Here is a 27,922-nt window from a genome sequence, read left to right as displayed (position 1 = left end):
TTTAGCCCAAATAAATGAAAACATATCTACACGAAGACTTGCCTATGAAAGTAAATAGCAACTCTATTTATAATAGCCTCAAACTGGAAACAACCCAAATGTCCATCAATTATTAAATGAATAAAATGTAGTATATCCCTACTGTATTTGGAATACTGCCCATAGAGGTCAAGGATGCTGTTAAATATCCTACAATGCACAGGACAGTCTCCGAAACAAAGAATTATCCAGTCCAAAATGTCCATAGAGCCAAAGTCGATAATAAACTGTTGAAGCTGGGTAAAAGGTCCATGGGTGTTTCATGATAGTATTCTACTTTAGTATCTCTCTCAATTTATGTAACAAAATGTTTTTTAAAATACATATCTGAACAATATACAATTTAGGAAGCCCTTAATTTTTTTGAATCTCTCTCTCTCAAAAAAAAAAAAACTACTACTCAAACCCCAGTCAAGTGACTTGGTGGTTGGAGAGTCATCCCATACATCAGAAGGGTTTTGGGTTTGATTCCCAGTAAGGGCACATACCTACCTAGGTTGGGGTTTCGATTGGGACATGTACTGGAGGCAACCAATCAATGCTTCTCTCACATCTATGTTTCTCTCTCTCTCCTCCTTCCTCTCTCTCTAAAATCAATAAACATATCCTTGGGTGAGGATTTTAAAAAAATACTACTCAAGATCAAAATCTCATTGTGGGGATCACATTTATGTCTCTGTTCTTGAAGGGGAGAAAAGCTAATATGAAAGGTAGAGAGAAGGAAGAGACAGTTTGACAGAAGGAAGATAAAGAAAATTTCATATGCTACCCCCCTCCCTCTCCACCCCTCTCCCCAATGTCCTATCTAGTCCCAGCCTGGCACTAAGCCATGCTTTCTATGGTAGATGGACTTCTAAGATTACCATCAATTATTCCACCCTCCCAGTATTCACGTCTGTGTAATATCCTCTCTCTGAATGTGGGCTGGCCTAGTGAATTGCTTCTAACTTACAGAATATGGCAAAGGTGATGGGATGTCAATTCTATGATGAGGTTTTAAAAGATTGGCACTTTTATCTCTCTAGAAGACTCTGTCTATTGCGTTCTCAGCATGCCATGTTGGAGGGGCAACAAGGCATGAAATGGAGAGCAGCCTACAGGCAACAGCCGCTGAGAAATCAAGGCCCTTAATCCAGCATCCCTTGAGGAAGTGAAATCTGCCAAAACACAACCAAGAGAGCTTGCAAGTGGTTCCTTTTTTAGTCAAGCATTGAAATAAGACTCTAGCCCTGACACCTTGACTGTTGCCTATAAGAGACCCTGAAACAGATGACCTACCTAAGCTGCATCCAGATTCTTAACTCATGGAAAATGTGCTATAATAAATGTGTGTTTTATTAAGATCCTAACTTTGTGGGAATTTTTTATGCAACAATAAATTACAAAACAATAAATGCACCCTGCTTGGAAACTGTGCTGAATATTCACCTCCTGTAACACTATTTGGCAATTTCTTTAAAAGTTAGATACATACAACCCAGGAATCCCACTGCTAGGGATTTACCCAAAATAAATGAAAACACGTCTACACAAAGACTTGTACAAAAATGCTTATAGGAGATTTATTCACAATCATCAAAACTGAAACAAACCCAAATGTCCATCACAGATGAATGGATAAACAAACATGTTATATCCATACAACAAAGCAACACCTGGCATTAAAAAGGAATGAGCTACCGACACATGCAACGAAATGGATAAATATCTAAATCATTATACTGAGTGAAAGCTAGAACAAAAGAGAATATAACATATGAATGCATCCATACAAAATTCTAAAAAATGAGGGCACTGGGAGGAACAGAATGAAAAGGAGTATAAGAAACTCTTCAGGGAAATGGAAACTTTCTGTACTTGATTGTGGCGACTATTTCATAAGAAATACTATAAACTAATAAATACATTGTTGAAACTCATCTAGAAAGAATATATGCACCCCTATGTTCATTGCAGCATTATTTATAATAGTCAAGATTTGGAAGCAGCCCAAGTGCCCATCAGTAGATGAGTGGATAAAAAAGCTGTAGTACATTTACACAATGGAATATTACTCAGCCATAAAAATGAAGGAAATCTTACTTTTTGCAACATATGGATGAACCTGGAGAGCATTATGCTAAATGAAATAAGCCAGTCAGAGAAAGACAAATACCGTATGATTTCACTTGTATGTTGACTCTAACGAACAAAATAAACAAACAAAATAGAAACAGACTCAGAGCCTCAGAGCAGAAGGGTAAGGGAGTTGAGTAAAAAAAGTAAAGGGATTAAGCAAAAAACACACACCCAAAAACAAAAACACAACCTCATAGATAGACAACAGTATGGTCATCGCCAGAGGGAAATGGGGGTGGAGGGAAACACAGGAGAGGGTAAAGGGGGGATAAATGGTGATGGAAAGAGACATGATTGGGGTGGTGAACACACAGTACAATACACAGATGATGTGTTACAGAATTGTACACCTTAAACCTATATGATTTTATTAACCAGTGTCACCCCAACAAATTCAATAAAAAAGAAAAAAAAATCAGATCTAGGGTTTTCAAATCCCACAATTTGATATGTGATTAAATGATTTCTCTATTGCTTGTGTAACATTTAAGTTTTAAAATAAAAGAACAACATTTTTGAGTAAAAAAACCAAAAACCCATGTTTCACCTCAAATGTATGCAGTTTATTATATGTAAATTATGCCTGATTAAGTTGACAAAAAAAAGAAATCACTTCTTTGTCAGGCTTTCTTTAACTACATTTAATGCAGCTGATTCCATTATTCTACCTCAGCCCTCAAACAGTATTCTACAAATAAATTACCCAAACTGCAGAAAAACCAGGGCTTCTTGAATTCTACAGTAGCTAAAACTTACAGAACATTATTATGTGTCCGGCATTGTTCTGAGCGCTTTGCATTATTAACTCAATTATTTCCCCCCCACAACCCCATGGAATAGATCCTATAACCCCCATTTTACAAATGAAGCTGAGGCACAGAGAAGAAACCTGCTTAAGGTCATACAGCTAGTAAGTGACAGAGCCATGATTTGAGCCCCAGCAGTCATTCTAGAAGCTGGGCTCTTAATACCACCCCACTCTATATCTCCTACCACTCGAGTATTAGGTAAAAGCATACTCTCAGCTCACTGGAAACTGATAGGTTCATTCATTCATTCAACAAATTATTTAAGCATGCAATATATGCCAGATATTGTTCTAAATGCTAAAGATATAATGGTAAAAAAAATACAGACATGGTATTTGCTTTAATGGAGCTTACATTCTAGTAAAAACTTAGGTTTAAAGCACAGGATGCTTAAATCAAACATTTATCCCCTTATTTACATATTTATCTAAATATTTATGCCAAAAAAAAAAAAAAAAGTTAACAAGTTGCATAGTGGCCAGATCTGCCTTAACCAGCTAGAGCAGGGGTCCCAAACTTGTCAGCACTCTAGAATCACCTAAGCATCTTTTAAAAATTCCAAAGCTCAGGCCATACCCCCAAGCCAATTAAATATGAAAATCCCAAACAGGGTGTATGTGGGGAGGGAGGGAGACAAAGGCATAAGTAATTTGCCAAGCTCCATGGTGACTCAATGTGAAGACAAGTTTGGGAGATCATTGAGCTAGAGTTTTTTTGTCTGATTAATGATAAAGTTCATTCATGGTGATGAGAGGTAGATGAGTGAAAAAAACAAAACAAAACCCAACTATATACATTTGCCCTTCTCTGAATCAGAGACTTGCAAGGTAGTTTTGATTTTCCCCCCAATGTTATGAATTCTGAGAACATCAGAAAGAGGACCAAATAAATATTTTCCTTCTTTGATTTATCCATGCTTTCAATCCCCTCCAGAATCATGGACAACTAAGATATTCACCTTTTCAAATTTTCTTGGTACTTTCCATGTAACCAATAAAGAATTCTTCCATATTACACGTTTCCAACAGAAGTGATAAAGACATGACTGAACTGCTTTTCTATTATGCAGATCTTAACTCAGTCACTTTGAGTCTAATCCACAGGCCAAATGCAGCTTGCCAAAGTAAAATATTCTACAGACATTGAAATCAAAATGCCTTTTTAAAAAGTGAAGTCTATTTCTAATTTAATCCTTTAAGTAGATACAAGTCTTTTATAAATCAAACTTCATAGAATCAACAGACCTGTGTAAGAACTCTGACCACTCTCAGAAAAGATAGTTAGAGGTTCAGTAGGACCCCTCTCCATTCTATTCAGGACCTAGACAGAAAGGAAAAAAGGGCAAAGAGGAAGAAGAGAGACATCAGAAGAAAAAACTATATAAGACCCATAAACTTCTTCGAAGTAAAATTTTCATGATTGCCCAAATTCGTTCTCTCTACCATTGTTTCTGCTAATTTCTCTCTAGAAAGAGTTGTAAAAGACATGAGATTACCTACAGTCTCAAGTCCAGGGTTTTGTTTGTTTAACAAGAAAAGCTTATCATAATCACCAAGGATGCTTTTCAAAATACACAGTAGTGATTACACTAGGGTGCTCATTTTATAATTCAGCATCCTTATGATTTGTGCACTTTGCATGTCATACTTCAATTAACAAATATTAAAAAACCAATACACTTGTCCTGGGGAGAAACCCTGAAGGATTCTAATTAAGTAGGGAGCAGAAACAGAGTCCCACAGAGGTTACATGATTTGCCCTATGGCACAAATGTAGTTAACTAGACTTAGTCTTTCTTGTCATTTTCCTACTCTTTCTGTTGTAATACTGTAAATATGCTGATTATATTTTTTAATTTAATATTTACTTATATTCTGAAAATTTTTTATTACAAATGACAACTGTAAAAAACAAATGAGGCCACAAATAAATGAAAAACACAGATGTCCTGGGTTCACAACTGTGCACCATCATAGCTGCTGCAGCCAAATGCCCATGCAACGATTTCCAAACCTTGATACCCACTTTTAAAATGTTTTTAGCCCTTGCCAGTGTGGCTCACTTGAGTTGGAAACAGTCTGTATACGGAAAGGTTGCCATTTGGTTCCTGTCAGGGCACATGCCCTGGTTGCAGGCTCAATCCCTGGTAGGAGGCCTGCAGGAGGCAGCTGATCTTGATGTTTCGCTCTCACATGGATAGATATTTCTCTCTCTCCCTTTCTCTCTCTAAAAATCAACAAAAACATTTTTTAAAAATGTTTTCATACAAACATCAAATTATTAGTTGTAAAATCAACTGAGTATATCTTGAGAAAAGACTAGCATTATTTACGATAATAAAACATAGGGTAACAGAACAAAAAAAGAGCGAGGCTGAGCATGGCAGAGTGTGCCTTTTGAGTTCTAGTCATGATCTTCCCATAAAGCTGTTGTGTGATTTTGGGCAGGACACAATCTCTCTGGGCCTAAGATTCCTAAATTATAAAATGAAAGGAAGAATCACTAAGCTCAAGCTAAACAGAATCTTAGGTTCTCTCTAGCTTTAAGAAAACTCAAGGACTATTTATCAAGAATGTTAATCATTATTCTACATGCCTTCACTTGAACAAATGAATATCTCTATTCAAATGTTTTTTTCTGTTTTTCTCCTCACCCGAGGATATTTTTTCCATTGCTGTTCAGAGAGAGTAGAAGGGGGGTGGGGAGAGAAACATCAATGTGAGAGAGACACACATCAATTGGTTGCCTCCCACACATGCTCCGACCAGAGCTGGGGATAGAGCCTGCAACCCAGGTACGTGCCCTTGGCCGAAACTGAACCTGGGACTCTTCAGTTTGAGGGCTGACGCTCTAACCACTGAGTCAAACTGGCCAGGGCACTATTCAAATGTTTTAAGTAGCTCTGTAAAATAAGAATCCTAGATTTCCTACATTATCTGCCTTATAAACCTAAATCTGGGTATTATAGGACTTAAATTGGCCTTTTAACCACATAGCCTTAAATGTTTCAGGATAATTTATAAGGCATTTTAAAAGTATCTAAATAAACAGCTAACTGTGAACTGTCAAAGACAATCTGCCATGGCACAACTAAAGCAAGATTCTATCCCATCCTCCCTACACCCTCCCGTAAGGTTCTTATGAAAATAAAACTATACATGCTTCCCCTGTTCCCAAGTCCAGGGCTGCAAGGAAAAATTTATGCAAACCTCCAGCCAAATCATAAAAATTTAGTTCCCTGAAAGAATCAACAAAATGCCTGTCAAGGACATTGGCATTTCAGTACGGTAACAACACTGGTTTGCTCTTGGTAGGAATAATAGACAATTTAAGAGACTAGGGAGTATTAATATTAACTCTTAAACTTCAATCCTGACATTTTAGTATACGAAACGAGATAAATTAGTGAAATAGAAAATTTTAGATTCCTAAAACTAGGACTCATCCTAACACAGGTATTGCTAATAATTTAATCATGCACACTGTAAACCAAAATAATAAATCAGAGGCTCAATGAGATTTTTCCTGTCTTGTTAGATACCACAGTAGGTAGATAAAGTAAAATTTAGGGAAAGACTACTTTATACATCATGTTCTAATTATGAACACCACCATGTTCTTTTGATCATAAAGCTACAATTTAAAAGATACATTTAGCAAACCTACAGACAGAACTGTATTAGGTGAATACACCAATATTTTCCAACACAGGTACAGCATTCAAAATGACTTGAAACAACTAGAAAGGCATTTTCTTCAAAGTTCAAATGAGATTATTTAAAAATTAGAAAATCTAATACTATGCTTATCCCCAAATAGTGAAGAAGAAATAATTTTTTGATCAGAAGAGGAAATTTAATGGCAAGATAAACAGGTGCATTAATATAAAAAACAACAACAAAGAAATAAGTCTCTAAGCAAATTGCCAAAAAACAAAAAAACAAAATTAAGGTTAAAAAGTAATAACATAAAAAAAATATAGAAATAAAATTTACAAGAATTATTAACTTCAGTGGAGTGGTGATAATCCAAAGTCATAAAGAAAAAGATCAACAGATAAGATTATGTAAATATTAAAATAGTCTATATGCCAAAAGAAACCACAAGGTCAACAGCCAAATGATAGACTGGGATAATATATTTGCACCACATGACCAAAAAAGGGGTTAATATCCCAAATATACAAAAGCAACTGCAAATTGATTAAAAAGTAAAAAATGAATAACCCAAGAGAAAATCAGTAAAGGACTAGAAAAGGTGATTTGTAGAATAGGGTTTGCAACTTTTAATGGTCAGGAAAACGAAAATTAAATACAAAAATACTTTTCACCCAGCTGGCTGTCAAAACTAAAAAGATACTTGTTATCCAGTGCCAGTAGGATTAAGAACTGTAACATCCTTTATGGGAAGTAACCTGACAGTTCATAATATTGAAATAAACTTATCTTTTAACCAGTATTTGGAAATTTATCCTACAGAAGTAAAAGCTCCATTTCTTAAAGATAGATGCACAAGTATGTCTAGTTTTGTGATGGTGGAAAAAACAAAACAAAATAAATATTCACTGATAGAACCTACATAAATGGAATATTATGCAGCTGGAAAGAGAAATTAGATACCTGTTTAATGATATAAAAGAAAATAAATTATATCCTAGAAAGTAAAAAAATAGAAGTTGCAGAATAATATGTATGGCATCATGATAATCTTATAAAATAAGAGAAGATGAATCCATAGGTATATGTGTTTCTAAGAGCATAGAGAAAAATATAGAAGAAAGACTAGGCTATTCCACTTGGGTAGCCTGGAGAGGAACTGGAGATGTTTAGCTTTTTCTTCACGTACCTCAAATGATGTTCAATTTGTTTCAATTAGCCTATAATGCTTTTGTGGTTTGAAAGAAAAATCCTATTTGAGTATAACATAATAAAAAAGAAATGGAAAAAAAAATCTATAATAGGAACGACAGAAAAATAGTTAAAAATGATAAAGATGTATATGAAACAGTGTATAGGCCCTGGCTTGGTAGCTCAGTTGGTTAGAGCATCATCCCAATATGACAAGGTTGCCGGTTCGATTCCAGGTCAGGGCACATACAAGACTCAACCAATGAATGCATAAATAAGTGGAACAAAAACCAAACAAACAGACAATAACAACAAAGAAGAATAAGTGGAACAATAAATCGATGTTTCTCTCCTCCTCTCTCTCTAAAAATCAATAAAATAAAAATTTAAAAAAATTGATGTATAAAAGATAGCCAAATGAAACACTCAGAGGACAAGGAATAAAAATAAATTCTGGGTGCTTTGTGTGTGGGTATGTAAAACAACTTTTATGATTTAAGACTTACCTCCATTTCAAAAATAAAAATAAAAGAAGTTTTTCTGTGTGTTTTTTTAACCCTCACCCGAGGCTATGTTTCTATTGATTCTTAGAGAGAGGGAGGCAGAGAGAGAGAGAAAAACATCAACATGACAGAGAAACATCGATAGGTTGCCTCCTGTATTCTCCTGGACCGGGAATTGAACCCTCAACCTAAGTATGTGCCCTGATCGGGAATCAAACCCGAAACCTTTTGGTGCACAAGACAACACTACAATCAACTGAACCACCTGGCCAGGGCAAAAGAAGTTTTTTTTGATTCAAGAGCTTTGTTTTTTAGGTTTGTCTGCTTAGAATATTTTATTAAAAAAATAAACATGATTCATCACAAGATCCTGTCAAAGAAATGCCCTGTTATATATTTATAATCTGTATCTCTTTTTTTGGTTAAATTATATTTACTTTTAGCTATATTTTGAAACTTGAAATTTATCTTTTATAACAATGCATCATTTTTGTTATACTGAATAAAATTTGTAAATGCACAGTACAAACTTAAAAAGAAAATACCAATAAATAAATAAATAAATGGAAAATACCAAATCTATACTGAACAAATAAATAATACGAAAATTAGGTAAAACAAGATTGAAAAAATGCTCGTCATTGATAAAAATAAAAAACACATTTGCTAGTCACAAAAGAAAATAAATGCAACTTCACAACGGAGATATCTGGCAGTTACAACTTGAACTCTGTGATTGAAATTACCATTATAGTGGAGAAACCAGCCCTAGCCGGTTTGGCTTGGTGGTTAGAGCACTGGCCCTCGGACTGAAGGTCCTGGGTTTGATTCCAACGAAAGGCATGTACCTCGGTTGCAGGCTTGATCCCCAGCCCCAGTCGGGGCATGTGCAGGAGGCAACCGATCAATGTGTCTCTCTCACATCAATGTTTCTCTCTCTCTTTCTCTCTCTCTCTGAAAAGCAATGGAAAAAATACCCTTGGGTGAGGATTAAAAAAAAACAAAAACGTGGAAAAACCAGACATTGATGTGTCTTATGATATCATGCAATGTGAAGAATATTATTTTTGCCAAAATGTTTAGCTAGAATATAATCAAGTCTTTAAATCTAACCAATTCTTTAAAATCGAATCAAGTTCTTAAACCTTCCAGTTTAAGGAAATACAAGGAATAAAGGAACAAGTTAAATGCCACAAAGGAACAGATCAATCCAGAATGTGGCACATTCAACAAGAAAACTGCTCTGGTCTCAATAAATCAATGCCATGAGGACAAAAAGGTGAGGGAGAAGGCAAATGGGAATTGTTACAGGTCTTAAAAAAAAAAAAAAAAGATACAAAAATAATAACATGGAAATGAAATGCATAGTCCTTAAGTTTTTTGTTTGTTAATCCTCACCTGAGGATATTTTTCCTTTTTTTTTTTTTTTTTTTTTTTAAAGATAGAGAGGGAGGGAGGGAGGGAGGGAGGGAGGGAGGGAGGGAGGGAGGGAGGGAGGCAGACATATCAATTGGTTGCCTCCTGCACACACCTAACTAGGAGTTGGACTGAACCTGCAACCCAGGTACGTACCCTTGAGGGGGAATCAAAACCTGGACCCTTTCGTGCCCAGGCTGATGCTCTAACAACTAAACCACACCAGCCATGGCACACGGTTCTTAATTTGATTCTACTTTGAACATTCTGAAGACAACTGGAGAAACTTAAATACACCACTTGACGTTAGATAATATTAAGGAATTACTGATAATTTTGTTAGGTGTGTTTACTGGTACTGTGATTATATAGGAGAATATCTTTATTTGTAAGAGATGGATTTAAAAATATTTATAGGCATAGTATTATGATGGCTTTATTTTTAAAAAAAGGTTTAACATAATAAGTGTATTATTAAGCATATGGCAACATGCTGAATGTAGGTGACGGGTAAAAGGATGTTCATTGTATTATTTCTGGGTGGGGCTTTTTTGTTTGTTTAAAAAAAACTTTAAAATATCAAAACCCCCAAAAAACTGTGAGGTACCACTATTATACTGAAAGAAAAAAATTACGAAATCTAACATTAACTATCAGTGGCAATATAAACTGGTAGATGTTCTAAAGAATATTTTGACAATATAGCTAAAAAGTGATATCCTTAGACCTAACTGAATCATTTTAAGGAAAATAAGAAAAAAATTGGGGGGGGAGAGATTTATAAAGAGATATTACAGTAGTATAATTTAGAATTGCAAACCTCAAATAATGAAAACAAACTGGCAATAACCCAAATGCAAAATAACCAGAGTACTTAAACTTTGGTTATTATGTATCCATTAAAAATGACAGCTATATAGACAAGTGAAAAAATGTATTAATATACTGCCAAGTGAAAAAAGACTATAAAAAACTATACACATTAGCGCCGGGGCGCCCGTGGAGGTTTTCGGCCGTGCGGGTCACGGCCGGTCCCGTGCACGGCGGTGGGTCCAGGGCTCTGGATTTGCTCCGGGCCCTGCCCCGTGTGAGCCTGGCCAACTTAAAGCCGAATCCAGGCTCCAGGAGACCGGAAAGACGACCAAGAGGTCAGAGAAGAGATATATTTTAAAAAACACACACATAAAAAACTGTAAAGAGAAGTAAAAAATTCTTTTTAAAAAAAATGTGTTCTAATTCTTATGAATATAATTTACTTATTTCATAGATAATGGAGACATTTGTTTTTCAGTCATTTTAAGTGATGTTGAAAAATTGTTTGGTGAGAATGTAAGCCATAAAAACAATTGGTAATGTGAAAATTAAGCACAGTTAATGTAAAAGATTCAGCAGTCAATAAGCTTATTTAAGTTTTCAAAGGTATGTTATATCTACTACAGTAGAAATAAAATGATTCCCAGCTAAAAAAACCCAAAAAACTATACACATTAAAACTGTAAAGACTATATGCATATGATAATAACTAGGAAGTTATATATTTATTTGTAATATTTATATACAAATTTTAATATTCCATGAAGACATGTTCTCAGAGAAAATATGAACAATGCAAATATAGAATCAGGAAGAACTACGAAGGCACAAATAAGAAAAAGTACCTCAGGACTACTATTTGACCACAATCTGAATGAGTATTCACAATTTGAATACAGCTCTATTGTGGACAAAAAGTCAACTATCATTAAAAGGATACAGACCCCGGCCGGGCGTGGCTCAGCGGTTGAGCATCGAACTAGGATCCAGGAGATCCAAGTTCGATTCTTGGTCAGGGCACATGCCCGAGTTGCAGGCTCGATTCCCAGTAGGGGGTGCGCAGGAGGCAGCCGATGAATGACTCTCATCAATGATGGTTCACCTCACTCTCTCCCTCTCCCTTCCTCTCTCTGAGGATACAGAAAGAGTGTATCATTGGTTTATACGGTACACAATCTTCCTCAATTCTTTTTTAATATATCTTTATTGATTTCTGAGAGAGGAAGGGAGAGAGTAAGTTGAACCATCATTGATGAGAGAGTTGTCATTGATCGGTTGCCTCCTGCACACCCCGTACTGGGGATCGAGCCTGCAACTCGGGCATGTGCCCTGACCGAGAATCGAACATCGATCTTCTGGATCCTCCGTCGATGCTCAACCGCTGAGCCACACCCAGCTGGGCTCTTCCTCAATTCTTACCATTAGTCAGATGTTTTAAAAAGATAAGGAAGAAAATGAAAAGGGTTCAAAGAAAAATCAAGGGGTATAAAATAGGATGGAAAAGAGGCGATTTTGAAGAAAAGGTTGAAAGAAAATGAAGAGCAACATGATTATTACTACTGAAATCCATGGAGAGGCTTTTGAATAGAGACCCTAAAAAGTTGGTGTATCTCAATGCCTGTAGATGACCAAGATGCTACTAAAAACCCTCAGTTTGTTGTGGTGGCGTTTTTGTTGTTTTATTTTTGTTTTTTGTTTGTTTGTTTCATAAGAGGGATTTCTTGCCTGGTGAAAAGTTACTGGTATAGGCAAATGAGGAAAGCTGGGTATGTTAAATTACCATCTGTTTTTCTTCAGGGTATCTACTTATCCATGATCACCTGATCACAGAAGCTCCCTAAAGCTTGAATTAGTTATATAACGCTTGAATCAGTTATCTACCATTTCAAAATTCTGCAGTGCTGTCCTGCTCCCTCACACTACCCACCCGGAACCATTCAAATGTCCTAGATCTGGCATCTAGGGTCCCAAGAAACTACTCTTGCTTTATCTCTGCACAACTCCTCAACACACAAGCAAACCACACTTTCCACTATTTCATTTTCTATATATCCTGTTATACTTTCTTATGTCCATTATTCCCTTTGGTTCTTCTCTTCTTAACTCAACTGGTTGCAATCTTACCCTTCCTTTTATTTAGTAAATTTTAATTTAATACCTCTTTATCATGCCACCTATTATTAGTTGAATTGTGTTCTCCCAAAAGATATGTTAACATAAGTCCTAAGCCCTCAGTACCACAGAATGTGACCTGACTTGGAAACAGGATCACTGCAGAAGTAATTAGTTAAGAAGTCATACTGGAGTAGGGTAGGACCTTAATCCAATATGACTAGTATCTCTGTAAGAACAGGGAAACTTGGAGACACATAGGAAGAGTGCCATGTGACAATAGAAGCAGGCAGTGAAGTGATACAGCTGCAAACCAAGAAACACTAAGAACTGGTAAAAGCTAGGAAGAGGCAAGGAAGGATTCTACTCAGTCTGAGGGAACACGGCCCTGCTGACCCCTGAATTCAGGTTCTAGCTTCAAGAATTGTCAGAGAATAGGTCCTGGCCAAACAGCACAGTTGGTTAGAACATCATCCTCATATGCCAACGTTGTGGGCTTGATCCCCAGTCAGGGCACATACAGGAATCAACCAATGAATGCATAAATAAGTGGAACAACAGAGCAATGTTCCTCTCTCTAAAAATCAATTTAAAAAAGAATGTTTTTAAAAAAACAAACAGAGCTGTCAGTGAATAAATTGTTGTTTTAAGTTACCCAGTTTGTGACTACACTTGGGAAAGTAATACACCACCTTTTCCATGAAGCCTTCCCTGATCCTCCAAGTTGAAACGCTCTCTCTCCCTCCTGAATTCCCACAGCACTTACTATCTCATTTAAACCACACTTTCCCCTCTTTTATTATTTATGTTCACATCACTTCCCCACATGAATGAGTTTACTAGAAGGCAGAAACTAATTATTCATCAACTGTATACATCTCTCAATGCTGGTAGGCAGTCGACATACACTGACTATACTAATCACATTTTTCTCTACACTTATACTAATATCAATGCTTCTGAATGAGTCATCTCATACACAGGAGAGTTAAACACAACCTAAAAGAACTCAGTTAAACGCTCATTTTCTTTAGGAAGCATTCCTAGATTCATCTTTACTTATATCAACTTAGTTATATCAACACACTTAACATTGATACACGCATGCATATGTTATGAACAAACTTGTTAACTAACATCCACAATGAGAGAGAATGTTTAAAAAATCCATCATTTAGGGTATATTAAAAGCTATCTCTATTAAGTCTAGTGAGATGCTGGTTTACCTAATTTCCCACTTTTACTGGCATTTGGTAGTTAACAATAATGTCTTTGAATTTCTCCAAGTGTTTGAATTTAGCCTATATTTTATAGAAGAGACAATCTTACTCCCATATAACATTTAAAATTATGGCAAGGGACTTAACCTAATGAATAATTTCCCTAAGTAAAATCCAAAACAGGAATCTGACTCACAAATTTGCAACTATTTCTCCCTGTGAGAGACAGCTGCTGTCTGATCCCTAGAAAATGTACATAAATGATACTATGCAACTAATATCAGTTCTATATTCAATGGTTCAATGTCAGTAAAGGAGCTGGTTAATGGGAACTTCTGTTGCCTCTGTGTGTGTGTGTGTGTGTGTGTGTGTGTGTGTGTGTGTGTGTGTGTGTCGGGGGATTTGCAGCTGCTTAATGCTAAATACAAACCTGAATACCTACTTGAAGTATAAATACCCTCTGAATTTGGTGATCATTAACATTTTTTAAATTTATCTTTTTTGTTGAGAATTTTCAGATATCCCCCCTTTTTCCCCCATCGATCACCTCTGCCCCACATTTCCCCCCAGGCCTTCACCACACTATTTTCTGTGTCCATGGGTTATGCATATATGCACCTAAGTTCTTTGATTAATCTTTCCCCACCCACTCCCCCACCCCCATCTTCCCACTGAGATTCATTAGTCTGTCCCATGTTTCTGTGTCTCTGGATCTATTTCGTTCCTCAGTCTATTTTGTTTATTAGATTCCACATATGAGTGAGATAATGTAAAACTGAATCAGGAAGAATCAGAAAATCTAAATAGGCCAATAACTGATGAGATCGAAGCAATAATTAAAAAAAAAACTCCCAGCAAACAAAAGCCCTGGTCCGGACGGCTTCACAGAGGAGCTTTCTAATTCTTTAGATTGTAGGGTTAGTTTACTAAAAATTTTTCTTGCTTTTTGAGGTAGGCCTGCAGTGCTATGAACTTCCCTCTTAGGACTGCTTTCTATGTGTCCCATAGATTTTGGGTTGTTGTGTGTTTGTTTTCATTTGTTTCCAGGAAGTTTTTTATTTCTTTCTTGATCTTATTGGTAACCCATTCATTGTTTAATAACATGTTATTTAGCCTCCATGTGTTTGAATGTTTTTGAGTGTTTTTACTGTAGTTGATTTCTAATTTCATGCCCTTGTGATCTGAGATGCTTGATATGATTTCAATCTTCTTGAACTTGTAGAGGCTGGTTTTGTTTCCTAACATGTGGTCTATCTTTGAGAATGATCCATGTGCACTTGAGAGGAATGTATATTCTGCAGCTCTGGGATGAAATGTTCTGTAAATATCAATTAAATCCATCTGATCTAGTGTGCCATTTAGTCACTGTTTCTGTATTGACTTTTTGTCTGGAAGATCTATACAGTGAAGTCAGTGGGGTGTTAAAGTCCACAATTATGACTGTATTGCTGTTGATCTCCCCTTAAAGTCCTTAAGGTGATTATTGACAGGTCCTATTTATTGCCATTTTAATTCTTTATGCATTTCTTGCAATGCTTCTATTTCTACTTCTAATTACAGCAGTCCCGTTAACATTTCCTGCAATGCTGGTTTGGTGGTGATAAACTCCTTTGGCCCTTTTTTGTCTGGGAAGCTCTTTATTTCACCATCTATTTGGAATGATAGCCTTGCTGGATAGAGTAGTCTTGGTTTCAGATCCTTGTTTTGCATTACCTTGAGTAGTTCATGCCATTCCCTTCTGACCTGTAGAGTTTCTGATGAGAAGTCAACTGACAGCCTTATGGGAGCTCCTTTGTAGGTAACAGATTGCTTTTCTCTTGCTGCCTTTAATATTGTCTTGAATTTTTGGCATTTTAATTATAATGTGTCTGGGCATGGGGCTCTTTGGACTCTTCTTGCTTAGAACTCTCTGTGCCTCCTGAACTTATGTGACTTTTTCCTTGACCTGGTTAGGTAAATTTTCTGCCATTATTTCTTCAAACAGGTTCTCTAACCCTTGTTTACTTTCGACCTCCTCTGGCACTCCTATGATGCAAATACTGTTGTTTCCTGTTGTCCCACAGCTCCCTTAGACTGTCCTCCTGTTTTTTAATTTTTTTTTTCCTTTTTGGATCTCTGATTGATTTTTTCTACCCTGTCTTCTAATTCGCTGATCTGATCCTCAGCTTCCTCTAATCTGCTGTTTATTCCTTCCACTGTATTCTTTATATCTGTTATGTTATTCTTAATTTCCTTCACAGTTTCCGTATCTTTTTTCATGCTGTTGAGCATCCTTACAATCAGTATTCTGAACTCTATATCTGAAAGATTATCTCCATTTCATTTAGCTCTTTTTCTGGAGACTTCTCTTGTTCTTTCATTTGGGGCTTGTTTTTTTGCCTCCCCATTTTGGCTGCCTACTTGGGTTTGTTTCTATGTATTAAGTAGGCCTGCAAGGACTCTCAGTCTTTTTGGAAAGTCTCTAGTGCAGGCCAATGTCAGACGCTGTTTGTGACTGGCCTTGAGTACCCTGTTTAGAGCTATCAACAACCCACGGCTTGAGGCCCCCACTGTTGGGGCTGGGTGCATTTGGATAGGAGCAAGATGCACATCAAAGTCTGCTTTTCCAAGGCCCGGGTCCAGAAGCAGATCAGGGAAAGACTCAAAGCGCTCTGAGGTCTGCCTCTGCCTGCAGGCTGATTAATCTGATTCTCTTAATGAGCCTCAGGCTGTAGAAACTCCACTGGGTAGGATGAGAGGGTTTTCCAGCAGGGTGGGGCAACTGCTTCCCCCTCAGGCAAAAGCTGCTTGGAAGGTAAATGTCTGCCCCTGCAGTATAGGGAATGAATCCGCACAGGAATCCAGAGGGGCGCCCTCTGAGCTCTATCTCCAGAGCCCACAACCCTAGATTCTCCTCACATAGCTCCAGTCCACTCTGCCCTCCCTCTGCTGGAGCCCAAGGTGAGTGGCTGCACACAAAACTTTGTGCGTTGGCTCTTTAAGAGCTTGTTATCTTTGTTACATATTTTTCAGTATATACAGGCATCCATCTTGTACACTTTAAACTGCATTTCCAGCCGTCTCTCCCAGGCAGACAGAAACCTGGCTGCTTTTCAAAGCCAGATGTTAAGTGGGCACCTTTCTCAGTTCTGGTGCTCTTGGCTGGGAAGCCCAGACTGGGGTTTAGGCCCCAGAGTCCTCAGTGGGAACCCCCCCACAGCTGAGATATCCCTCTGGACCTTCAGCTCCTGCCTGTGGGAGTCCAGTCAGCCCTCTTGCACCTCCACACTTCCTACTAGTCTCTATGCAGTCTCCACTTTTCCTCCTTGGTTATGAGGGTGCCCTCCAGCTCGTCTTCAGCTGCAGTTGATTATTCAGGATGGTTTTTCTATATTTTAGTTGTAATTCCAGTTTGGTCCCAGGAGAGTGTCAGTGTAGCTTCCACTCAGTCCACCACCATCTTTAATCTCCAATCATGAACATTATTAATTGACATTGTTTTCATCCCAGCTTTATTGAAATATAATGAACATAAGTTGTATAAGTTTAAAGTGTACAAGATGGATGCCTGTATATACTGAAAAATATGTAACAAAGATAACAATAAGGTTAACACATCCATCACCTCACATAATTACCTTTTTGTGTATATGTTGAGAACATTTAAAATCTACTCTTAGCAATTTTCAAGAATATAATACAGCATTGTTAGCTCTCATCGCCATGCTGAATATTAAATCCCCAGAACATATTCATCTTATAACTGGAAGTTTGTACCCTTTGACCAACATCTCCCAATCTCCCCCACCTCCTAGCCCCTAGCAACCACCATTCTACTCTCTGTCTCTATGAGTTCAGCTTTTTAACTGACATAGTTAATATTAATTGATCATTAATAGTCTAACTGACATAGAATATACAATTCTTCAAAGTTAAAGAAGATGTGGGTCTGGTCTTTTGCTTTATAGGATTTATATATAAAATATAGCTTATCACCAAATTCTAGGGCTGCATTACTCCCTCCAACAAAGTCATAGTACTCCCTTTATGTACATATTTATATACAGCTCTGTTTATTAATTAACTCAGCAAATGTTTATTGTGCTCCTAGGCAGCCACCTTGTCTTTTTAGAATAAGGTGAGATACAGAAAGATTAAATTTTAAAAAATAAATAAATGTGACAGATAACACACTAGGTAGACACTGGGGCCACAGGGAAGGAGCAAGGAACAGACACAGGTCCAGCCCTCGAGGAGCACCCAATCTAGTTAGGAGCAAGAGAGCAAACTAGTTCCATATCTCTCCTTTCTCAACTTTTGTTGATTCCCCATTACTTAGCCAATCAAGTCCACACTTCCCAGCTTGGAAATGAAAAGGATTCAAAGCCTTCCATGACTCAGCTATATGGCATTAAAAGTACAAGCTTTGGACTGCCTGCACTCAAGTTCTTTCTCCATCAACTGTTAGCTCTATGCCTCAGTCTCTTTATTGGTAAAAAGGATTAAAAACAGTGCCTATCTCACAGGGTTGTTTTGAGGTGTAAATGAAATACAGTACAACCTCGATATAACGGACTAATTCAGGCGAGGGAGTGTCCACTAAAACTGAAAGTCCTTTATATAATAAAGTCTGTTTCCCCAATGCATATGTTAAAAAATTGACAAATTAATTAGTTTACCTCTTTTTACTTATGTAGACACGTTTGTGTAATTAAAATGAAGTATGTATGAAACCTTAATTTCACAGAAAAGTTTTCTGCGTGTATTATAGTAATTTTAAATTTATACTGAATATGTCTAGTAAATGCGTGATTTCATCATGAGTAAACAAATGCACATGGCTGGGGCGTGGCTTAGTGCACTGGGAACTGCTGCAAAAAGTCAGGTTACCACACTCAATGAGGTGTGATCACATGCTAATCATTCCCCAAACATTGTTTACCAGGTGACTCTTGGATTTAAATATGTAGGCTATAGTTGGAGATATGTAATATTTATTTATGTCGGCAAAATTACTACAGTGTTTTTTCCAACATGTGGCCTATTGGCTAAAATTCGTTAAAAACAACAGTGAATTAATAACAAAAAAATCACACACCTGTTAACTTAATTATAAGCAAATGTTGGTCAAAAACATTTAAAAATTAACAGGGTGCTAATTTTCACATATGGCATACAGACTGGAAATTTTATCCATTAAATCTGAAGTCTGTTAAATCGAGGTCTGCAAAATTGAGGGTTTACTGTACTACTGTACTTATAAAATGCTTTGCACACTATCTGGCAAATAGTATGCATGCAAAAAATATGAGCTACTATTATTATTATTGCTGTTGTTGTTCAATCTCCATTTCCAGCCTTAACCCCAACAGCAGCCCCTGTTAAAATCTCATCTCCAGCCAAACTGGACTCTTTACTATCTCCTAAACACCCATCTCTACAACCATGCTTTTATTCACCCTACTAAAAACTGCCTCCTCTCCAAGTATTATTATGATCCTAACCATTCTTGGCAGCTCCACTCAAAGGCTACCTCTTTCAGGTACCATTCTCTGATATCTCAGGTCCATCACACATTACATACAACCCATGTGACACTTAAACCCTGGCTAGATTCATCTTCATATCCTACAGAGTTCTAGTCAAATGTACATGGTAGGGCTCAATAAATGTTTGACAAATGAATGAATTCCTGTATTTCCTCTCTCTCATCCAACTGCTCTCTTGGAAAATAGCTGTACATCATAAGAAAAAAAATCCTCTTCTGTAGTATTTCATAAAGCTGGCCAACTAATTTTCTTTTCTATCACCAATGTGGTAATTTCTAGTGTAGTACCCAGCACACAGTAGATTTGAACTGAATTTCATCTCGTCTTTTAATATCAATTATTTTATTCATTATGATCAAATATGAGTGAGTCTTAGAAATATAGATTTTAGTTATTACCTGCCCACAAACTCATCTGACAATTTCTGGCCATTCTGACCCTATCCCGGTATGTCATTTATTGATTTAGGAGAGATAATTTTTATTGTTGTTGTTAATCCTCACTCAAGGATATTTTTTCCATTGATTTTTAGAGAGTGGAGGGGAGGGACGAAAGGGGAGAGGAAGGGAGGAAAGCGGGGGAGAGAGAAACACTGTGAGAGAGACACATCATTGGCAGTCTCCTGCATGCTCCCCCCACCAGGGCTGAGAATTGAACCTGTAACCCAAGTACGTGCCCTTGACCAGGAATCGAACCCATGACCCTTCAGTGTGCCAGCAATGCTCTAACCACTGAGCCACACAGGCCAGGGCAGGACAAAGAATATTTAAAACCTAGCTGGTTTGGCTCAGTGATTAGAGCGTGGGCCGGCGGACCAAGGTGGTCTTGGGCTTGATTCTAGTCAAGGACGTATACCTCGGTTGCAGGCTTGACCCCTGGCCCCAGTTGGGGCGCATGCAGGGGCAACCAATTGATGTGTTTCTCTCACATTGACATTTTTCTCTCTGTCTCTCCCCCTCCCTTCCACTCTCTCTAAAAAATCAATGGAGGATTAACAAAAAAATAATAACCAAAAAAAATTTTTTTTAAAGAAAGCCTCAGTAAGAACCAGAAAATTAAATCCCTACAGGGTGATAACAGTAAATGTGCAAAGCAAGTGAGTAGTGAGACCATGCAGGAAAACAGAAAACACACATCCCACCTAAAAGCTTCAGCTTTTATTGTACTGCTGTGAGAGAATATAGGTTTGCTGTTAACAGATCTTCTAATTTTTCAAGATAAGTCAGAAACTCTGAAATCTGTCTAAATTTTTAAGACATTAAAAATATTGTATAAGCCAAACAAAAGGTGTCTGTAGGCCAAATCCATCTACAGACCACCTGTTTGCATCCTCTGCTACAGAAGTTCTCTGTAAAATAAGTGTTGGGGTGGGAGGACTTGCATCTCAGCTGACAGTCCAAGGCAGCAGTTAAAACTAACAGACAACCTGGAACCATCTCCTGCAATATTTAGTCTAGCTCTCAACCATTCTGTATTGACCTGAAAACCGAACTAACCCTACAATTGTTGTGAGCATATGGAGCCTCTCCTCTGTGCTTACTGCTGGGAATCAGATATGAACAATAGTGCTAAATAACAGGTAACATTACTGTGCATTTTCTAGGTGCCACACTGTTCTACATGGTACATGAATTAACTCACTTAATCCTCACAACAATCCTATGAGATAAATACCAATATCCTATTTTAAAGATGAGGAAACTGAGGCAACTTGTCCAAGGTCACACAATTAGCAAGCAGTGGAGCTGGAATTAGGACCTCAGAGTCCACCGAAAGAACTCACAATTTGAAAGCAAAAGCCATTCAATGAGTGGTGCTGGGATAATTAATTGTACATAGGGGGAAAAACAATACTGGACCCTACCTCACACCACACACAAGAGTTGATTCTAGATGGATTAGAGATCTAAACATCAAAGACAAATCAGTAGTGATTCAAAAAGATAATCTAAAGAATAATTTCAAAATCTTTGGGGAGGAAAAGATAGATAAATTTGACTTCATTAAAATTTAGAACTTCTTTTTAACAAAAGACATCTTAAAGAGATTTAAAAGATTAGCGACAAACTGGGAAATGGCATCTATAATACATATAACCAACAATGGATTAATAATCAGAAAATATAAAGAAATATTTTGAAAAAGACAACCCAATAGAAAAATAGCAAAACAAGCCCCAACATGGTCTAAGAGTAAAAACCTGGCATTACCAGTTGCCACAGCAGAACCGAAAACAGCAGACCTTGGCATCACTGACCAATATAAAATATTCGAGGGTGTATGTCATGCTGCAGGTACACAGAGCATGGGGGAATGGAGCCACAAGGACAGAGCCAAGATGGTTATTCTCTATTATATGGGAATTGGATGGCAAAACAGAAGCTGAACACCCAACATTCAGATACATAGATGAGGGACGGGCAAATGTCTTTAAGGGCCATATAGTAAATATTTTCAGCTTTGTGAGCTATATATTTTCTGTCACAACCACTCAACTTTGTCACTGGTAGTGTGAAAGCAGCCAAAGACAGTATGTTAATGAATAAGTGTCCCAGTGTTCCAATAAAACTTTATTTACATAAATAGGTGGTGGGTCAGATTTGACCTATGGGTCATAGTTTGTGGAGCCCTGACATAGATAGTTGTGATTTTCCTACACTCTAGGAATACTTCCCCTGTCTTTCCCTGACTTTTATGTTTGCTGACCCCTCTAATTTATTGAAGCAAAAACTACACATTCTACAGCTTTGTGATGGTTTTCAAAAGTCTGCTAACCTACCAAAAAATCTTCTCCCATATGATCTGTGACAATTTCCACCTCATTTTTCTTTCATCTTTTTAACTTCTTTGACATCCACCATCTCAAGCTAAAAATCTAAAAAATTCACCATTCACAATGTGAATTATCAACAACTGAAAATTCTAACACTGTTCTCTGCCTTAAAGCCCTTATTACTTCTTCCCTGCTCTCCAGTCCACCCTCCTTCTAAAGAATATCCTAAAAATTAAACTTTATCACACAGTCGCCTCCTCAAAGACCTGAATACTTCCTTATCAGCTAAGGATTCAGTCCAAATTCCTTAGTAAGGTCCTTTACAACCAGATTCCAATCAACCTTCCAGTCTCATTTCTCATCTCTCTCTTTCCCTCTCTCTCTTTCTTATACACACACACAATGCTCCAGCCACATTCAATTACATTCTCCAAAATGCATAACATGCATGATTTTGCCTGAATACTCTTCTCTCCAACTCTCTATCTGGCAAACTCCTCTACCTTTCAGGGCACATCTCAAATGTCACTTTTTTCACAAAACCTTCCTTGATTCCTAGAGCAGAGACATGCCCTTACAACCTTTGATAACTCTCCTTTGGCATTTACCATTCTGAACTATCACTGTTTACATGCTACTTCTCGCCTGGGACTGAAGAGCCAAAGTGAAAAGACCCTGCCCTAAAGACCTTTGAATCCTCAAAGCCTAGCATAATGCTTGACATGCAGTTGATGTCTAGCACACAATAAATGTATGCTGAATGGAAGACATGCTTCATGGTAGGAGCAGAGTTTCTTAACCTGGGGTTCACAGACAGGAGTCCACAGGTAGAATTCAAGGGTGGGGGGTGTGTCTATGAACCTGAATAAGAAAACAGCTTACCTCTTTAATTTCACTAACCTCTTTGAGTTACTTTCTTCAAATATGAATGGAGGCAACAAACCATTCTAGTATTAGCAGAATCTGTGACTGTCACAGTAATCACAGATATCTTTATATCATATTACAGTTGTTGGAGATATCTTTTTTTTTTTGCAGATATCTTAAAGCATTATTTGTGCTCATCACATCTTTAAAATAATTATAAAATTTTATAATGTGCTGATAAAGCATATCGATATTACTATGTCACAATTTGTATATTTTGGTAACTGTATTTCAATATAGCTGGTTTTCTTTGTATTTTGTTTTATGTAATTAAAAATATTACTCTGAGAGGGGGCCATAAGCTTCACTAGACGCTAGAGGGGCTCATGGCACAGACAAGGTTAGGTCTTCCTGCATTAGAAAGACCCAGAACAAATGAATCATGTTGCTTTATATATGTATGTATGGTATACACATATTGAATATATATTGAAAATCTTACTGCTATGAATGTCCTCACAACCTTTTTGTTGAAAGTCCTTTCTGATTATACGGGAGCCCTGGAACTACTATATCATGAATGATTTGCATAGTTTCCCTCAGAACTCTCCCACAGCCCATTTGAACTTTCAACTCTTCTCTTTAATTAAAGTTTGACCATGATAGAGATCCTGGTTCTCTACCAGTGTGCACTGTTTTATTTTGTGTGTGTTTTTAAAGGATTTTTATGTCCCTTTGCTCTACAGTAAACACCTAGAAGGGAAGGAACATCTCTTAAAACTCTAGAAAGTGCGAAGTCAAAAGGGTCCTGAAGATAACTTCTTTGCACAAATGGAGGTAAGCTAGATACTATCAAACAGCTGGTTACCTACCCTTTTTTTAAAAATCTTCACCTGAGGATATTTTTCCCATTGCTTTTCAGAGAGAGTGGAAGCGAGAGAGAAACACCCGTGTGAGAGACACATCGATTGGTTGCCTCCTGCACTGGGGGATGAAGCCTGGGACCGAGGTCCATGCCCTTGGCCGGAATTGAACCTGGGAACCTTTAGTCTGCAGGCCAAGGCTCTAACCACTGAGCCAAACCAGCTAGGGCTGCCTATACTTTTTTGTATCCCCCTTAGCCTTTGAATTGACAAACTCATTGGAGAAACAAAATAAATTAACAGTTCTTTGACATAAGCTGCCATGCTTGACTTAACATTTTTCTGCCCCCTAGCAAACTCCTCTATGGCAGTGTGTTGAATGAGGCAGCAGACCTGAGCGCCAGTACTCCCCTGACACTCACTTTAAGATCTGGAGAAGTCAACTTTACCTTTCTGAGCCTCACCTAAAATCACGACATCATCTGAAATTGTTACAGGATCTCTAAGACCTTTGCAGTTTTTACACATTCACTCCTTCGCTATTCTCACTGGCTTCAATAACGTCTTTCTGATGACCTCCCCGGGTGACCCCGCTCTTAAAACAGTGGGCTGTCCCCTTCCTGGGAAGACACGTTGGGCCACCGCCCACAAACAGCCCGGTCCCTCCTTTTAAAGACACACGCGAACTCCCTAAGTTGATGGAGGCTCTCTCTTTTCTTGCCAACCAGTTCCACTCTCTGCACCCCTTTTGCTGGCCAGCTCCTGCACCCAAACCTCAGTCCCTCTCTTTTCTTTTCCTTATCAAACCCTTCCCTTTTTTTTTTTTTTTGTCGCTTCCCCAATAAGGAGTGGAGGGCCCTGAGGGCGCATATGTCCTCAGTCCCTCAGAAGTTATATGGTCTTTGCCACTCAGCCCCGCGACTCGGAGGGGACTGCCCCAATCTGATACCCAAAGAGCCTCATTTCTAACCACCCCTTCCTCCCGGCCCAAGGAGCTGCCACAGCTCTGACAGCCTGAGCTCGGGCCCCACGCCCCTCCGGGTGCTACCGGCCCTGGGGTCCTGAACACCGCCCATAGTCTAACCCAGTTCCAGGCCTGTGCCCCCAAGCTCCATGGATCCCGACCCCGGTTCCGTCTGGACCGAGTGTCCCTTGTCCGCGACCCGGCCACGACCTCACGTCCGGCTCCCGCCAGTTCCTCAGGCCTGGAGCGCCAAACCCGTGCGGACCCCGGCCCGCCCTGCACTCCCTCAGCGTCCCAACCTCGCGTCCGGAACCCTCTCCGTGCCGGGCCGGGTCGGGCCCCCACTCCCTCCAGCGCCCCCGCCCGCAGGCCCGGGGCCCGCTCCCCAACATGGCGACGGGGACACGAGCACGGCGGGCGGGCGGGGCGGCTCCGGGCCGGGCCCGCACAGGGGCCGTGCTCCACGGTCGGCCGGCGCCATTTTCCCGCGCCGGGCCCGGGCGGTGCCTCCGACCGGCGGAGCAGCCGGGCCGGGGCCGTGGACGGCCCACGGGCCCTCCCCTTACGGTCCCGCGTCGCCGTCACCTCACCTGAGCGCGGCCCCAGCCCTCCAGGGCGGGCCTCGGAGCACCGGCCGGGGCCGTGCGTGCCCGCGGCCCTCCGTGAGTTCGTCCGTCCGTCCTCGCGTGCGCCCGTCTGTCCGGCCGTCGGCGCCCGGCTGCCAGCAGCCCGACCCGGCAGGGCCTCAGGGAGCCGGCGGGGAGGGGGATGGGCCGGACCGGGCCGGGGAGGGAGGGGGAGGGAGGGAGAGAGGGAGGGAGTGCGGGAGGGGGCGGGGCGGGGCGGACCGGGTGGGTGGGGCATGGTCACGTGACCAAACGTCCCCGAGCGCGCGAGGCGGAGCGCGCTCCCGTTCACTGGGCGCAGAGCCTGGGGCCGCGACGCAGTGGGCCTCTGGCTCCTGGTGCAGCGGTATCGGCAGTGCCTCCTGCCCCCGTTTCGGTGTCACTGCGCAGCCCCATGGGAGGCTTCTAGCTGCGTGTTCTTGGGCAGCTCAGCTCTTCAAGCCTCAGTTTACCGACGTGAAATATAGGAATAATAACAGTGCCTGCCAAGAGGAAATGAGGGACAGCATGGAAAGCACCTGACGCGTAGTGTCTGATAACGTTCATGGAGATAAAGATAACCTTTAGCCTTTCTTATTATTTGCCTTTACGTCCTTCTACCTTGTCCCCTCACCATCACCCCCGCAAGCTCAATGGGTGCCTGCCTCTCTCAACTGGAGGGAGGCCTCTCCAGCACTGGGTTTGATGCGTCATCAGATTTGAAGCCTGGAGTCAGGTCCGGCTTTCGCCCTTGATAGCTGTGTGATTTTCTTTGCCTCTGAACCTCAGCTTCATCGTCTGTTCAAGGGTAATGTCACCACAGAAGCATCGCAGAAGATCGCAGGTGAGCAGGTGGTTGTGAACTGATTGCAGAGCTTAGGCATGCTGGTTTCATGGAGGAAAAGGAGCCGAGTTCCTCGGTTCCAGTGACTTACTGAGCGCACGCTGGATTCTTGGACGGCCGTCCGAGCCTTCCGGGGCCTTTTCACGCCCTCCCCTGTGCCCCTCTAATGTATTCTGCACCCTGCTGTCAGAGTAATGTTTCCAAGTCAAAATCTGATCAAGTCCCTCTCCTATTTAAAACTCTGATGGTTCCACATTGCTCTTAAGATAAAGGCCAAATAGATGCCTTACTGTTGCTCTTCCCACAACTCTGGATATACCTCCGGGCCTTCTCTCCCTCTCAGGATGGCAACTCCAGTGGCATCCTTCACATGCTGTACTTCTCTCCTCGGGACCCTTACACATGCTGGTCCCTCCCACCTAAAATGCCCTGCCTCAGGTAACAACTCATCAGCCCTCAGATCCCAGCCCAAACGTTTCTACCCCAAGGGCACCTTCTCTGACCGCTCCCCAGACAGGCTCTCTTACTTGTCCTCAATAGGACGTGCTAGGTTTTATTTATTCCCTATCTTGACCGCTAGACGGTGGGCTCCTTTAGGATGAAGACTTATCCATTTCATCCACCCCTGCTTCCTCAGCATGTAGCACAGTGCCTGGCACAGAGGAGGCCCTTAGTAAATATTTGTTTTGTGTATGAATCCTGGGCACTGTGCTAGGTGCTGGGTCCCAGGGCTGAGAAAAATGAAAAGAACCACAGGCAACCACAAGGGGACACCTCAGAACTTTAAGCCTATGAAGTTAACACCGAAAGGATTTTACAAGAGCCTGGAAAAAAATTTTTTTAAGCTTTTTCTTTTAACTTTTAAAAAGTGAGGTATAATTTACATAAAGCAAAATGCACAGACATCTTAAGTGTATACTTAATAAATTTTTACCTATGTTACCACTACCCAGGTCAAGTTATAGAACTATCAACCCAGACAGTTTTCTTTGTTCCCTCCCTTATTGTCCCCTCCCAGTCAATACTTGGTCCCCCAGAGATAACCACTATTTTTTTTTAATTAATCCTCAACTGAGGATATGTGTTTGTTTGTTTATTTATTTATTTATTTATTTATTTATTTATTTATTTATTTTTAGAGAGAGAGGAACTTTCATCGGCTGCCTCCTGTACTTGTCTCAACCAGGGATTTAACCTGCAACCAACTGAGCCACCTGGTCATGGCGGTAACCACTATTTTGACTTCTAGTACCGTAGATCAACTTTGACAGTTCCTGAGCTTCATATAATCATATAAACATATATTCTTTTGTGTTAGCCTAGAACTCAGTCATACTCAAAAAGTGACATTTTGGATAATGATACAATGAATGAATTACTTGATTAATTAATAAATATGAAAGACTAAATGAGAAAACTGGTCATTTCATCCTGCAGAGACAAAGGTCCTACCAGAAGCCAGTCTAGAGGCTGAGATGACATACATACACCTCCAGGTCTCAAAAAAAATTTCTAGAGGAAAGAAAGCTCTGAAAGATTCTAAACAGCAAAAATCTAATCTAAAAATGGACAAAGGTCTTGAATAGATATTTCTCCAAAGA

The 27,922-nt window shown here is 39.5% G+C and overlaps 1 protein-coding gene across 6 annotated transcripts in view; it reads right to left on the bottom strand.

The window, feature by feature from the left end:
* The window catches only part of NCOA6 (nuclear receptor coactivator 6), a 96,751-nt gene extending 71,107 nt beyond the window's left edge, over positions 1–25,644 (bottom strand). For 4 of the 6 annotated variants that reach the window (XM_087818775.1, XM_087818778.1, XM_087818779.1 and 1 more), the window contains exon 1: positions 25,463–25,644. The gene's annotated coding sequence lies outside the window, so the exon portion shown is untranslated. Of the gene's footprint in view, positions 1–4,210; positions 4,287–25,462 lie in introns of all 6 variants that reach the window. The other 2 variants (XM_087818776.1, XM_087818780.1) reach the window with 2 other exon arrangements.
* Between the last annotated feature and the right edge of the window lie 2,278 nt (positions 25,645–27,922).

The sequence above is a fragment of the Miniopterus natalensis genome, chromosome 7 (assembly GCF_054644295.1).
Source record: "Miniopterus natalensis isolate mMinNat1 chromosome 7, mMinNat1.hap1, whole genome shotgun sequence".
NCBI lineage: Eukaryota > Metazoa > Chordata > Mammalia > Chiroptera > Miniopteridae > Miniopterus > Miniopterus natalensis.
The sequence above is the reverse complement of the archived record's forward strand: the minus strand, read 5'-3'. Positions and strand labels throughout refer to the sequence as shown.